This window comes from Silene latifolia, chromosome Y, assembly GCF_048544455.1.
Source record: "Silene latifolia isolate original U9 population chromosome Y, ASM4854445v1, whole genome shotgun sequence".
Lineage (NCBI taxonomy): Eukaryota > Viridiplantae > Streptophyta > Magnoliopsida > Caryophyllales > Caryophyllaceae > Silene > Silene latifolia.
Window position 1 is genome coordinate 60647854 of NC_133538.1, and position 14555 is coordinate 60662408.

The window sequence follows — 14555 nt, forward strand, 5'->3', positions numbered from 1 at the left end:
ACCCGTATTTTCCAAACCCGAAATAGACCCGACCCGTATTTTACCCGAACCCGAAATGACCGAACCCGTAACCCGCCCGTATGACCCGTTTGACAGGTCTAATCCCGACCGATAAAGTTTCCATTGTCTTAAATGTTGGACACAAGAAAGGAAACTACCCCAAATTATTGAAGAATCAACAAGTTAGTTGTGGGACATCTAATGGGACCTTCTTCTTTAAATGTTTATTTGATTAAACATAATTTTTGCTAGTACCACTTCGTCAATATTAGAAACCAGTGGAGGTTTTCATCATTGTACTTGATACATAGGATGATTAGAATATGACGATTAGCAATGATAATGTCGAGAGATAGAGTAATTGTGTACTCAATCTAGTTTTTGGATTTAAAGTTGTACTTAATTGTGACTATTAAGTGCATAAACTCTAAATAAGAATATAAACTTGTTAAGATACAAAAGAGGTTTCACTTTTGTGACCCTATACACCACGATTTGATGTATGGTTAGCCCATTATCAAGGTGATTATAATCTAAACCAATCTAGAAAGATATATCATGTAGATGATGTAAGACTTAAATTGGTAACCCAAGATTAAACTTTAAATTTTGGAATGATGAACGCAAAGAGTTATCGAGTACTCTTGAAATCATTAGATTGTTAATGGTATATGCGTATCTTGTATTCAAAGCAAGATGTCTCGTGCCTTTTTGGTTGAAAAGGAGATCGAGGTTGTAAATCATCGATCCAAAATAGGTTGATCATTATCTTTTACCAACGATTTAAGTTGACACTAAATGTTCACTTAATAAGGTAAATAGAGAAATCTTTGAAGAATTTCAAAGAGTTCAAGGAATTACGATTTAGTCGTTATGGGATTATCAAAGTGAAGACTTTGATATAAGCCAAATGAATTGTGATATAGTATCACAAATTAATCTCTCTTAGCACGCATTATGGAATAATGTATGGTTGGATAAGAATTCAAACGCTATTCGATATGGTTTGGACTTCAATCAAGTTACTTTGAGTTACTTGATCCTTTTGGGGAATTTATTATTTTTGTCTAAATTATTTTTTCACTAAATCAAATCATATGAGATATGAAATGGTAAGGGTACCATGTTTGTAAGTTTTCACAAGAAACAAATGCTCATTTTTCCCTTTTCAATTATCACGAGCACGACGGGTTTGCGGCTCATGAAGTTGTCTTTCTAAAATACAAGTTTATTTCTAGAAGACAGAGTGGGAGAAATTATTCAAGAGCCACAGAGAATGTTATGTCACAAGAAACTGGTCTTTCTTGGCTACATGAGACGTTTTGTGTAAGACATTGTTTCTTCAAAACCTAGGAGGTTAAATTCGTCACTTGTTAAAAATGATGAATTCATGCTACTTTTACGAAAGTAAAGAGCTTATAACTTACAAAAGAAATTGTTTGATTCAAGTTGATTACTTCTAGAAAGTAATGAACATATGACTTACATAAGAGTGTTTAAGTCACAACTCAATACAAGGCTTAGAGCCATGAAAATCCGAAACAAAAGGGCTTGATTAGTGACAAAGGGTTTTGCACTAATAAAGAGATATTTCAAAGCAAGATTGGTTGCAAAGGGTTTTGCACCAGTTGAAATGCTTAAGTCTATTTGGATCTTCTTAGGGATTGTGTTTCATTATTATGAAATACATAGCGAGTGAATCTAAAACCCACTTCTTCAATTAGAAGGAATGTATTCAATACATGTCTTGAGTTTTATAGATTCTTGCAATCCTAAGATAATGTGCAACTTAAGAGAGGGTCTTAAGTAGGACATCAATGAGATAGAATCAACATTTTGATCATGTGGTAAAATATTTCTCGATAAGTCGAGAAGTTGTGTTTATACATAGAGTTTAGTGGGAGTTACGAAATTTTAATTAGTCCGATATGTGGATGACATATTGATCATTGAGAATGATTTAAGACTTTTGGAGTATTATAATACATCTTGAATATCCGATTTTATGAAGATAAATCCACATGATATTAGCATCAATAAGAAGTCTTACGTTGATAAGATTCATGACTAGTTCAATTAATTGAACATATTTGATTGATTCCATTTGCTTCCGGATCAATTAAATGAGTAAAGATGTATAACACTTCATATACTTTGAGTATGATGAATTGTTTTCAAAATCGAATTTAAGTAATCTTTACCAAGTAAGCCATAAAGATTACCCTTAAGTGCTTACAGAAGCATTAAGGCTATAAAGCAAAGTGTTTATGATGCAATATTGTGTAAGGGTGTTACACAAGTGACAATTGACAATTGAGATTGCGCATAGTTTCCGACAAAACCATAATAAAAACACATTAAGATGGTTAAGATACCATTGTGGCTATGTTAATTAAGAAGTAGATTTTCTAGAATCGTTCTAGGAAATAAAGAACAATGAGAGATATTTATAACGGAAATTGAGCACACTTGCGATCATGAGATGTGCAAGAGGGATGGGTCCCGCACACTGTGAAAACAGTGGGAGCTATTCTTAGGCTAGAGGACCTATGTCTTGATTGGATCTCGACACGTACTCAGAAAGTTTTGTGATGCAAATGTATACATTACAAAGGAAAACGAGTATGTAGTAAGGTTGAGTAAGGTACAAGAAATTGATAAAACCTACTAACCAAAGCCTTCTCAAAGGCTAAACATGATGAGTCATGTCATTTCAATTGAATTGAAATGAACAACTACGTACAAGATCAAATTAGATTATAGAACATGAAATAGTAATCAGGCATTGACTATTCATATGTGATAATCGCATTTGTCGTTCGAGTTTTACTTTAAAACTCTTTTATTATACTTTGTTACATCCAAACGGGTTGTAAAGACAATTGAACCCCGTTAAAGTGAACACGGATTAGCATTGTATTCGCCCATAGTCACTTGTATGAGGTGACGTCTCGAAGTGACTAGAGTGTGATGCGATTGATGGCAAGTTCAAGTGCCATACAGTCATGTGAGATGACTAGTCGATCACATAGGCATCGTAGGAACACTTTGTCGGGCCTTATGACCGCTTATAGAGTTCTGGCAAATTTATATAGCCTGGTCGTGGCGAGAGCTGCTATAGTATTCTAATGAGTCGATTCTTTTGACTAAAGACTGTTCGCCTAAGATGGCACGATTTGATTAACTTTGATTTGTGTTACTACGACCTTCGTAAATGGGGTCAAATGGGCATATTTTGGATTATGATGGTTGTGGCTAGTCGAAGGGAATAAGTGCGATAGGAATTGTCCACCCCCTTGTCAGGGTTATAACAATATCTCAGGGCCACTCGAGGAGTAATGAACTGGAAATGCGTGGCCACGCTCGGAAGGTATCTATGATAGATAAATCCGGTCAATCAGTTATTCTCCAGATCGAGGAAACCACTCTCGATATGATCACTTGCAAGTACGACCTGAAAGACACCTTGCATTGAGTGGGAGATAGTAATAGGACAAGAGAATTGGTGACGCACACTTGTCGAGGACAAGTGGGAGATTGTTGGGAAATGTGTCCTCAACAATAGTGCCATTACATGATTTAAATATCATTATTAAATCTCATTTTAAGAATACATGTGGGATGTAATATTTTACAGTCAACTGGTCCACACATATCGGTAATGATTGGCTGACTAGAGTTTGACATTACTGTCGTGCGACGGTGGTGATCAGTTGATCCCCTTAGGTCATACCTATAGGGAAATACTCTTAATTGATTATTTAATTAATCGTATACCGATACGAGTTAATTAAATTGCTTAAAATTGACGGATGATTTTGTGAGTATAATTTACGTATCTTATTGTAAATATGATTAAATGAGACACGGTCTAAGTAATCGAATTGTTTTATTACTTAGATGAAATCATTGTTTACAGAAACAATTGAAACGGAATGAATAAATTATTATAAATACAGAATGTTGTAATTTATAATTTGGAAACATTTTGGCACGAGTAATTACGAATTACTAGTCAATTTTGTAGATGACATATTTTATGAGTATGTTGATTTTTAATATATTAAAAATACATTACATTGTGACATGTCATGTAACATGTTACATGTGACAAAATTGACAAATGACAAAATAAAATGGACCATCCATTTTATTATGAAAGTCTTAGAAATTAGAGGGGAGTGTTGGGTTAATATTGCGTTTTCATATTAGTGGAAAACATAATTATTAAAGACTACCTACTAGCCTTGCAAGCCTAAGCTTTTGAGAAGAGCAAAAACAAAAGGCATTGGGCATACTACCCAATGCTCTTTTTCGGCCACCCACAAGAAAGAGAGAAGAGCTTTTCTCTTTTACATTATTATTCATTCTTCCCATCTAATTTTCTAGAGTAAGAAAATGCAATAAAAACTCTCTACAATTTATGATAATTCTAGAGAAATAAACTCCCATATACTCCCTCTTGACCGAGATTTTCAAGAGTAAAATGCAATTTATTTGTGTCAATTTTATAGTAAAACTAATATTATTACTAGATCTAAATAATATTAGTTATTAAGAGATTTCCTTGGGTATATGCTTTTGGGAGGGATTCTATACTTGAATCCTTGTTCTTCCATTTGGAGAGCTCAAGAACAAGTGAGTAGGTGAACTCACTTGTGCCCATAAATCCGAAAATCACAATGTAAGATGATGGTTTCTTCTCTATATTTTATATTGTTTGCATGCATAAGATCACTTGTTAATTTTGTGACAAATTAAATTAAAGCATATATGAATATGTTGAGTATATAGATCTACTTTCCTTCAACTTCCGCAGCTGCGATACATGAAACACATTATGCACTCTCTCTAACGCAGCTGGTAAAGCCAGACGATATGCAACTTCCCCAACTCGCTCTAAGATCTCATAAGGCCCGATAAACTTCTGACTTAACTTGCCTTTCTTCCCAAATCTCATAACCCCACGCATAGGAGACACTTTCAAAAGAACCTTGTCCCCCACTTGAAACTCTATGTCCCTGCGATGTAGATCTGCATAACTCTTTTGCCTATCTTGAACTGCTCTCATCCGTTCCCTGATCATCTTAATCTGTTCCACCATCTCATGCACCATCTCTGGTCCTAAAACCACTGCCTCAGCACTATCGTCCCAACAAATTGGAATCCTACATCTCCTCCCATACAAAGCCTCAAACGATGCCATACCAATACTAGTGTGGTAGCTGTTATTATAAGAAAATTCTATCAAGTCCAACCTCTGTTCCCAGCTACCACCAAAGTCCATCACACAAGCTCACAACATATCCTCAAGAGTCTTGATTGTTCTCTCGATCTGTCCGTCATCGCAGGGATGAAATGTCTTTGTACTCATCTTTAAAGTTGTTTCCAACGATTCCTGCAACTCCTTCCAAAACCTTGATATAAATCTCGCATCTCTGTCAGACACTATGTCCTTAGGGACTCCATGTAACTTAAGCACGTTCTTTCGATAAGCCATAGCCAATTGTGCTTTAGTCCATGTATCTTTCATTGGAACAAAGTGAGCTGACTTGGTCAGTCGATCCACTATTACCCAAATCATGTTGTTACCTTGTTGACTCTTTGGCAAACCCACGATAAAATCCATGGAAATGGATTCCCACTACCACTCAGGTACCTCTAAAGACTGAATCTTACCCTGTGGTCGTCGTTGTTCCCCTTTAACTCTCTGGCATGTCAAACAACGGGACACAAACTCAGCTGTCTCTTTCTTCATCCCAGGCCACCAAAACGTTTTCTTCAAATCCTTGTATAGTTTGTCACCACCCGGATGTACTGAGTATGGTGTACAATGCACCTCTGTCATGATTGTCTTTTTCAACTCCTCATCATTAGGAACACACCACCTACCATCAAACCTCAAACTACCATCTGTATGAATAGAAAATCGGGACACTGTCCCTTTCTCTACTCCAGCTCTCCACTCCACTATCTTAGGATCCAACGCCCGCTTACCTCGAATGTCATCATAAAACTCAAGTCATCTTTGTCATATCACCCATGGCATCTCCTTTCTGCATCATATGTATCCCAAACCTCGCTACCTCATCTCTCAGCCTCATCAAAGATAGAGTTGTACACAGAGAATTACACTCTTCCTACTCAAAGCATCAGCAACAACATTGGCCTTCCCTTCATGGTAGATGATTTCCATGTCATAATCGCCAATCAGCTCCATCCACCTCCTCTTTCTCATGTTCAACTCCTTTTGAGTGAAGATGTACTTGAGACTCTTGTGATCAGAAAATACCTTAAAGATTGCTCCATAAAGGTAATGTCTCCAAATCTTGAGAGCAAACACCACTGCACCCAACTCCAGATCATGAGTAGGGTAGTTCTCCTCATAAGGCTTCAGTTGCCTAGAAGCATAGGCAATCACTTTACCATTCTGCATCAACACACATCCCAACCCATTCTTTGAGGCATCTGTATAAACCTCAAAGTTCTCGCTCCCTTCAGGCTATGCTAAGACAGGAGCTGTGGTCAAACGCTCCTTTAATGTTTGGAACGCCGTCTCACAACTCTCATCCCAACGAAACCTGTTCTCTTTTATCATCAACGCTGTCATAGGTCTAGCTATCTTGGAGAAATCTTTCACGAACCGTCTGTAGTATCCAGCTAAACCCAGAAAACTCATGATCTCAGCAACATTCTTTGGTGCTTCCCACTTTGTCACTGCCTCAATCTTCACCGGATCCACGGCCACTCCCTCCTTAGAGATCACATGCCCCAGAAAAGCAACTTTCTCTAACCAGAACTCACACTTGGACAGCTTAGTATACAACTCATGCTCCCTCAACGTTTACAACACGATCCTTAGATGCTCCTCATGCTCCTCCTTAGTCTTAGAATAGACTAAGATATCATCGATAAATACCACTACAAACTGGTCCAAGAACTGTCTGAAGATTCTATTCATCAAATCCATAAACACTACCGGTGCATTAGACAACCCAAACGGCATTACCACATACTCATAATGGCCATACCTCGACGTGAAAGCTGTCTTTGGTATGTCCACCTCTCTAATCTTCACCTGATGGTACCCCGACCTCAAATTAATCTTAGAAAAGACTGATGCACCACTCAACTGATCAAACAGGTCATCTATCCTTGGCAAAGGATACTTGTTCTACACCGTCACTCGGTTCAGCTCCCTGTAATCTATGCACAACCTCAGACTCCCATCTATCTTCTTCACGAAAAGAACTGGTGCTCCCCACGGCGATACACTTGGTCTAATGTATCCCTTCTCTATCAAATCATCTAACTGCTTCCTGAGCTCCTCCATCTCTTTAGGACCCATACGGTACGGTGCCTTAGAGATTGGCCCCGTCCCTGGCTTCAACTCAACGGTGAAATCTATCTCCCTCTTTGGTGGCAACCCCTGAATCTCGTCAGGAAAAACGTCGGCAAACTCTCCCACCACTGGTATCTCATCAACTGTCGGACTCTCTATCCGGTTGTTTCTCACATGGCACAAGATCAAAGGATATCCCTTCCTCAGATAAGACTTCAAGGTGACAGCTGCAATCAACTTAACTTTGGGTTTGACTAGAAACCCACGATAAGACACACTAACACCCTTAGAACCTCTTAAAGACACTTTCTTTTGATGACAGTCTATCCTAGCTTTATACTTTCCTAACCAATCCATCCCGACTATCATCTCAAAACCGTCAAAAGGAAATTCTAGCAAGTCTACAGGTAGATCAACTTGCCCAACTATCATAGATACATCTCTAAACAACCTCCCACATGATACAGACTCACCCGAAGGTATAAAAACTTGCTCACTAACAGACTCATATACCCTCAAACCCAACCGCTTAACATGGCTTGAAGACACAAACGACTGAGAAGCCCCCGAATCAAACAAAACAAAGGTAGGAACACCATTAACAAGGAAAGTACCGATGATAACGTGAGCATCCTCCTCAGCTGCTTTCTTCTCCATCATGAATAACTTTCCATTTGGTCTTCGTCCACCTCCCCGGACAAGATCTTGGCTGATGTGGTCGGCTTAGCACCCGACCCTTCATTGTTGTTGTTGTTCGTTGGTGGTTTCCGATAAGAATTACCGCCGTTGCGGTTGCCTCCACTCTGGTAACTCGACTTCCCGGTTTGGCCATGACCCACCCGGTGCATTGCTCGCGTAGCTCACAAGCGAGTCTCTGGAAAGATCCTGGTGCACTTGTGCACTCATGTCTCTTGTGGCCTACACCACCACAGCTATAGCAGGTCACTCCCCAACTACCACTAACACTTCAACGGCCATGCCCAAAGGAAGCCCCAAAGATCAACCCCGACCCGAAAGAAAACCCCTTAGGACCGATTGTGGTTGCCTTTCTTGTGATTAGACCGCCACCACCCTCGCTCTCGACTTCCTTTTCTCACCACCCGACCTCTCCCGAGCCATATCCACCAACCTCTCGGCTCTCCCGGCCTTCTCATAAGCTTCCTTAACATCGCAAGGATTCCCACGGGTAACTTATCCATAATCTTAGGGGTCAACCCCTCTCAAACCTCAACACCGATTCTACTCACTCAAACCCATATCATACCTAGACTTCTCATTGAACTGCCTGTAGTACTCGGCCACGTACATCTCAAATGGTCATCTTAAAACTCACAAACTCCTCTCTCAACTTACTCCTCACATGCTCCGGTACGAACCCCTTTCTCACAGCCCTACGAAACTCCTCCCAAGGTATAGCAGGTAAACCTTGGTTTGTATATATCTCCTTAGCACTCACTTTCACTATATCCCACCACTTGTCAGCTGCCTCCCTCAGATAGAACGCAGCTTGTTCCACTCTCATCTCATCGACAAGAACCAAATCTAATATGTTCTCCATCTCTCTAAGCCAACTATCAAGAAGGTTAGGCTCCCCAACTCCCTTGTACTCTTTCGGGTTAAACCTCGCGATATAGAGGCTGATTTTAGAGTGATCAACCTCCTTCTCCTTATCCTTATCCTTATCTTTCCCCACAGTCTTTAAAGCCTCAGTGAGAGCATCCTGATGCTCCAACATCTTAACGATGTCATCTATGTTCATAAGCTCAGCTCTCGCATACAAAGCAGTCTTCTTGGGCGGCATCTTGAAACTATCATAGAAAAAGGGGTGGATATAAACGCGCCAAAACCTCAAAACAAGAAAACATGCTGCCCAGACCCCTACTCGATCGAGTTCCCAAACATACTCGATCGAGTAACGGGCTACTCGATCGAGTTCCCACCATACTCGATCGAGTGCCCCAACATCAGACCCCTAACATACCTTCTGATCTCTAACATACGAGTGACCCCCTACTCGATCGAGTGCCCGAGGTACTCGATCGAGTACCCAAAAACACGATTCTGGACTCAAAATCGTCAAAAACCCACCCGATCAAGTCAGTCCCACTCGATCGAGTCATGCTAACTCAGAAACGTTACCCGCATGCTATATCATATGCTAACATGCTAAAAACTTTATAAAACCACATATTATATCATAACTAAGCATATAATGCTACGCATCTTATCGTACGATCTACGAGATCATTATATCATGTTATTAAATGCCACCTTGTAAACATCCAACATGTTATCACTCCAACAACAAGTCTACATATATCATTAACCTTTCTTTCACATTCTCAACTTTCTACTTCAAACATCCAACAATTACACACACTTCATCACATTCTTACACAAGCTAACCAAACAACACATATGACCTTGACATATACCCCCATGTGACCGGTTCAAAATTGTAGGGCAAGTTCGCGACTTTAGGACGTCTCCCAAGCCTTTGCATTAGCTCCTACAACTTTTACCCCGGGTTCATTTTAATTGACTCCCTATGTTCATTAGGTTCATTGGTTACAGGTTTCAGGATCGTCGCTCTGATACCATTTGTAACACCCCCATACTCCAAGTGCCTTACCAGGACCACTCAGGTATGAAGACATTACCATCTTGGTTACCCGAGGCAATGATAATCAAATAAACAATGAAGAAACAACGTTTAAATATAAATACTTAGCGAAGAGTTACAATTCTCAAAACCAAACCAAAAGTGTAATACATGTTCTCAAACCGACTCGTTCTAACCGAAATGTAAATAGACTAATAAGCTACAAATGAAGACTCCTATCATCATGTCGTGGCAATCCCTATCCCAAGACTCATCTCATACCGCTCAATATCTGCTCACCATCCCCGAATGGATCACCGCAGTTTACAAAACAACACCGGGTCGATACTAATCACACAACTCAATATATATTAACAATAAGATAAACAGACATGACTTAATCATCACACACACACAATCACGCCAATTCCAATCATCTCAATCACCGACCGTCCACCGGACCAGCCACGCCGGGGGGACCGCAGCCGTACCCACCAAATCCCCGCTCCACATAGTGAGCGATAACCCTGTCCATTAATGTGCACATCCCTTCTGTGGCGGGTTCAACAGAAGGCGAAACTAGGGCGTGAAGCCACTCCCGCAAGTGACCCCACTCAGCCGAGGACACGCCTCGAGAACCATAGACAACGATCACAATCACAATCACAATACAATTACTATATCAAACAATCAATCTCAACACATCCACAATCATCCCATTATGGGACTAATACTGAGTAGGAAATCCTACCTGGAAAGCACACTATCAGACGATCTCTACTGCTGTATCAAAAAGCTTCCTCTATGAAACCTCCTCCTATCATACAACATACAAACGCTACCAAATCATATACTACACATAAACCCCCAAATCCCTAAATTAGGGTTTAACCAAAACAAAGGAAAGACAATAAAAAGGGTACATAGATCTTACCCTCGACGCAAGGAACTGAACGGTATAATCAACGATGAGAACTGACCTTCCAAACTCCGGGAATTGCTAACAATGCGATTAAGATGGTGAACTTGCTTGCTTTCTCTCTTAAACAGTAAATTAGGTTTTGCAAAAGTGATTTAGAAACAATGACGGAAGGTTATATATCTTAATCGCATAATTAACAAAACCCGAGAAAACTCCCCGTAAAACCGGCTACTCGATCGAGTACCCAAGGTACTCGATCGAGTACCCCCTTACTCGATCGAGTATCCTAGTTACTCGATCGAGTACCCAACAGGTCAGAAACTTTTCTAAAACGCAACTTACCCTTACTCGACAGAGTAAGGCCTACTCGATAGAGTACCCGAACACTCATAAATACGGAGTATTACACATTCCCTCAAGTGGATAAAAGGAAATTTGAGGGACGACCTTGAATATTGCCAAATCCAAGAGCATAACTCAATCCCACTACCCAAGGCAAAAAAAATGAGAATAAAACCCGATCAAGAACTCTACCTCCTTGAAATTGAAGCGGTGGAAGACCCGGCTAACCCTCCACCACCACCACCGATAACATATGGGAGGGACCACCAAGGGCCCACCGAGACGGATATAAGATATACAATGCCCTCTCCTTCATCACAACAACCTCCCTTTCAATAACCCCCACCTTGGACCTTCCAACAAGGTGAGGTTTCATTGAGTCAACCCCAATACCCTTCTCTACCTCCTTGTTTTGTTGAGTTCATGGACAACATGAACTTGGGTATGCAAACGGCGGCTAGCGAGCGCCAAGTGATGGGAAGGAAATTAGACCGGCTTTAATATGATCAAGTCGTCGGTCAATTCCCCGTCTATGATGACTTTTGTAGACGGGGATACGTGAATTACGATAGTCAACACCCTTCCTACCATCTTTGGCCGGAGGGCGAGTATAAGAGTCAATATGGCGTCATTGTTTTTGGAGATCTCAATCTCCAACCCGACTACTTCAGCGCCCAAGTCTTCCCTACTCCGGGCCCCGTGCAAGAAGAGGGCCATGATGCCCAGTAGTATGGAGGGGTGGTACCTTTATTTAGGAGCGATGTTGGAGCCTCCGGGTCGAGAGGTAATCCTATGATGATGAGCGGTGGATCCATAATGGCTGCCGAGGGTGAAATGCTTATGTGTACGGATGACCTTATTCATGAGCCCCAGTTTGGTGAGGAGTCGGGTTTTGAGACCGACTTGTAGGCGGCCTAGTTAATATGGCTAGCCTTGCTCCACGAAACAATCCAAAACACAAGTATGATCCCTCAATCCAAATCTCTCGTGCATTTTAGAATAGCTTGCATTTAGTTACTTGTAATATATTAGAATTAGTATCTATTTAGTTGCATTTATATAGGATTGCATTAGAATTTTTTCCTTGTAATATATGTTGGCATTTAGTAATTGCATTCATTTAGCTCAATTTGCATCGTATTTAAATGTTGCATCTAGATTAGAGCATGCATTGCATCCTTATTTAAAAATCCAAACAAAAATTAAAAACCCAAAAAACTTCAAAAACATGTCTTTCGTATTCAATTTCCTCCACACATTTATTTCCATTGGAGACATTGTCAATACATAAGTGTGTGGAGGAAATTCCTATATTTAAAAATACAAAAATATATTGTTTCATTTATCCTTTGTCTCTTTCCCTCACTTAATTCACCCTTGAATGTTGTATATCTCAAGTGCGGGGAGGAGGCAAAAAAAAAAAATATGTCTTTTATTTCAAGAAAATATGAAAAACCAAAAACATGTCTTTAAATTTTGAGAAAAATTGAAAAATACAAATATATGTTCTTTGTTTTTCCCATTTTCTCTCTACATTAGTCCCATCGAGGACGATGTGGATTTTAAGTGTGGGGAGGGAAATATCTATTTTATAAATATTTGTATATACTTGTAAATTTGAGAAAAATTTCACAAAAAAAACCATAAAAATTGTAAATTTTCAAAAAAAATCCAAAAACATTGCATTGTATATATATATATGTTTTTCTAACCAATGGCACATGCACATATGGAACATTCAACACATTACGAGATTAGAAGACTGCTCGGTCTACTCTTTCCACTCTCTTTCTCCTTTACCGTACCTTTTCTTTTATACTCGTATATATGGAGGAGGATGGGATTTTGCTGATGAGGATGTTCCTTTTTGGAACTTGTGGATATTTGTGATGATGTGCTGTTAGGTTTAGAAAATTGTTGCATATTTGTCTACATGTTGCTAGTAGTTAGTATTGCATTCTCGTAACTTGTACATATTTGTTTGTGTTTTCATACCGTTTGCATGAGTTTGTAAATATTTTTGAATAAAATGGTCTAGGAAGGGAATATGATACCCCAATGATGATAACCGTCTTGACCGCGTCTTCCCCCTCCCAGTGGCTTGCACCTTTGTGACTACCCCGTTAGGGTGCTTGCTTGCAAACACCCAGGAATTTGGGCTTGACCATGAAACCTTGACCACGTTGTGAGACCGAGTCGACCGTAGACTAGACCTAGATTCCGACATAGCTACACACTTGGTGATGTTTAGAGCCTCCTTAGGCCGGTGCATTCATGCCCAGCCTCATTAAGATTGTGAGTAGGCCTCCTCGCGTGGCGTGTCACATCACCACGAACAAGCGTGGCATTCTTCCCTTAGACCATGTGATGCTTATTTTTGTGTACATAATTTGAAACAAACTTGTTGCATTCACACATTTTTGAACCTCACATTGCCAAATAAACCTATGTTTCGACCCTTTAAACTAGGTCCGCTTTTGTTATCCCCTTTGAGCTTTAACCTTTTTTTTTGGCATACCTACAATACCAACTACATCCCAAAACAACCTTCCTTGATCGAGAAAGTTGTCGTTGTGTTTTTGGTTGTATGAGGGGAATTCGAGTCCTAGTTTAGTGGATTTCGTGCACAATCCATTTGAGTTGAAATTTTGGTTTCTAACTTGGCAAATTATTTGAATAAGAGAAAAACAAAAGAGAAAATTTCGAAAAGAACAAAAATAGTTGGCGCATATACATAGTAGCTTAGATATGAAAAATTCGAGCAACACCCCTTGCTCATCATTAAAGGGGTAGAAAAAGACGTTGCAAAATAAAGGGCATATGATGTTTTTTTTTCCAAATGAGTCGGATTTTCATATTTTATGTGATTTTGGGCAACCAATTTCATACTTATGGTTCATTCATTTGTTGTAATAAAGTTGGTAATAAAGTTGGGAGAGACGGAATTTTGGCAATTTCTCCGATTTGTAACCTCACATTATCTATAACGCTGCTTGCACCAATCCTGTTTTGACCTACTCCCTAGCCCCGCTACAACCTTTTACTTCTTATTATGCGCATTCTCGTTTTTGCGTCTCTACATGGTCATATAGGAAAGGACTGCACGCTAGATTGCGGACACGTCTCACGAGTCGCAGTAGGTGAGTGATAACTCAATATCTTACGTACTTTAAACACATATTTCATCTCTTGTTTAGTCGGAATAATTGGATCAAGTTAGTATAATTCACTAATTTTGGAATAAAATAGAATATTTGTTGATTTTATGTCAATAAGTATCAATTTATATTATTTGTCGAGATTTTGTATTGCTCCCATATTTTTGTATTTGTAGGTACTAAGGGAAG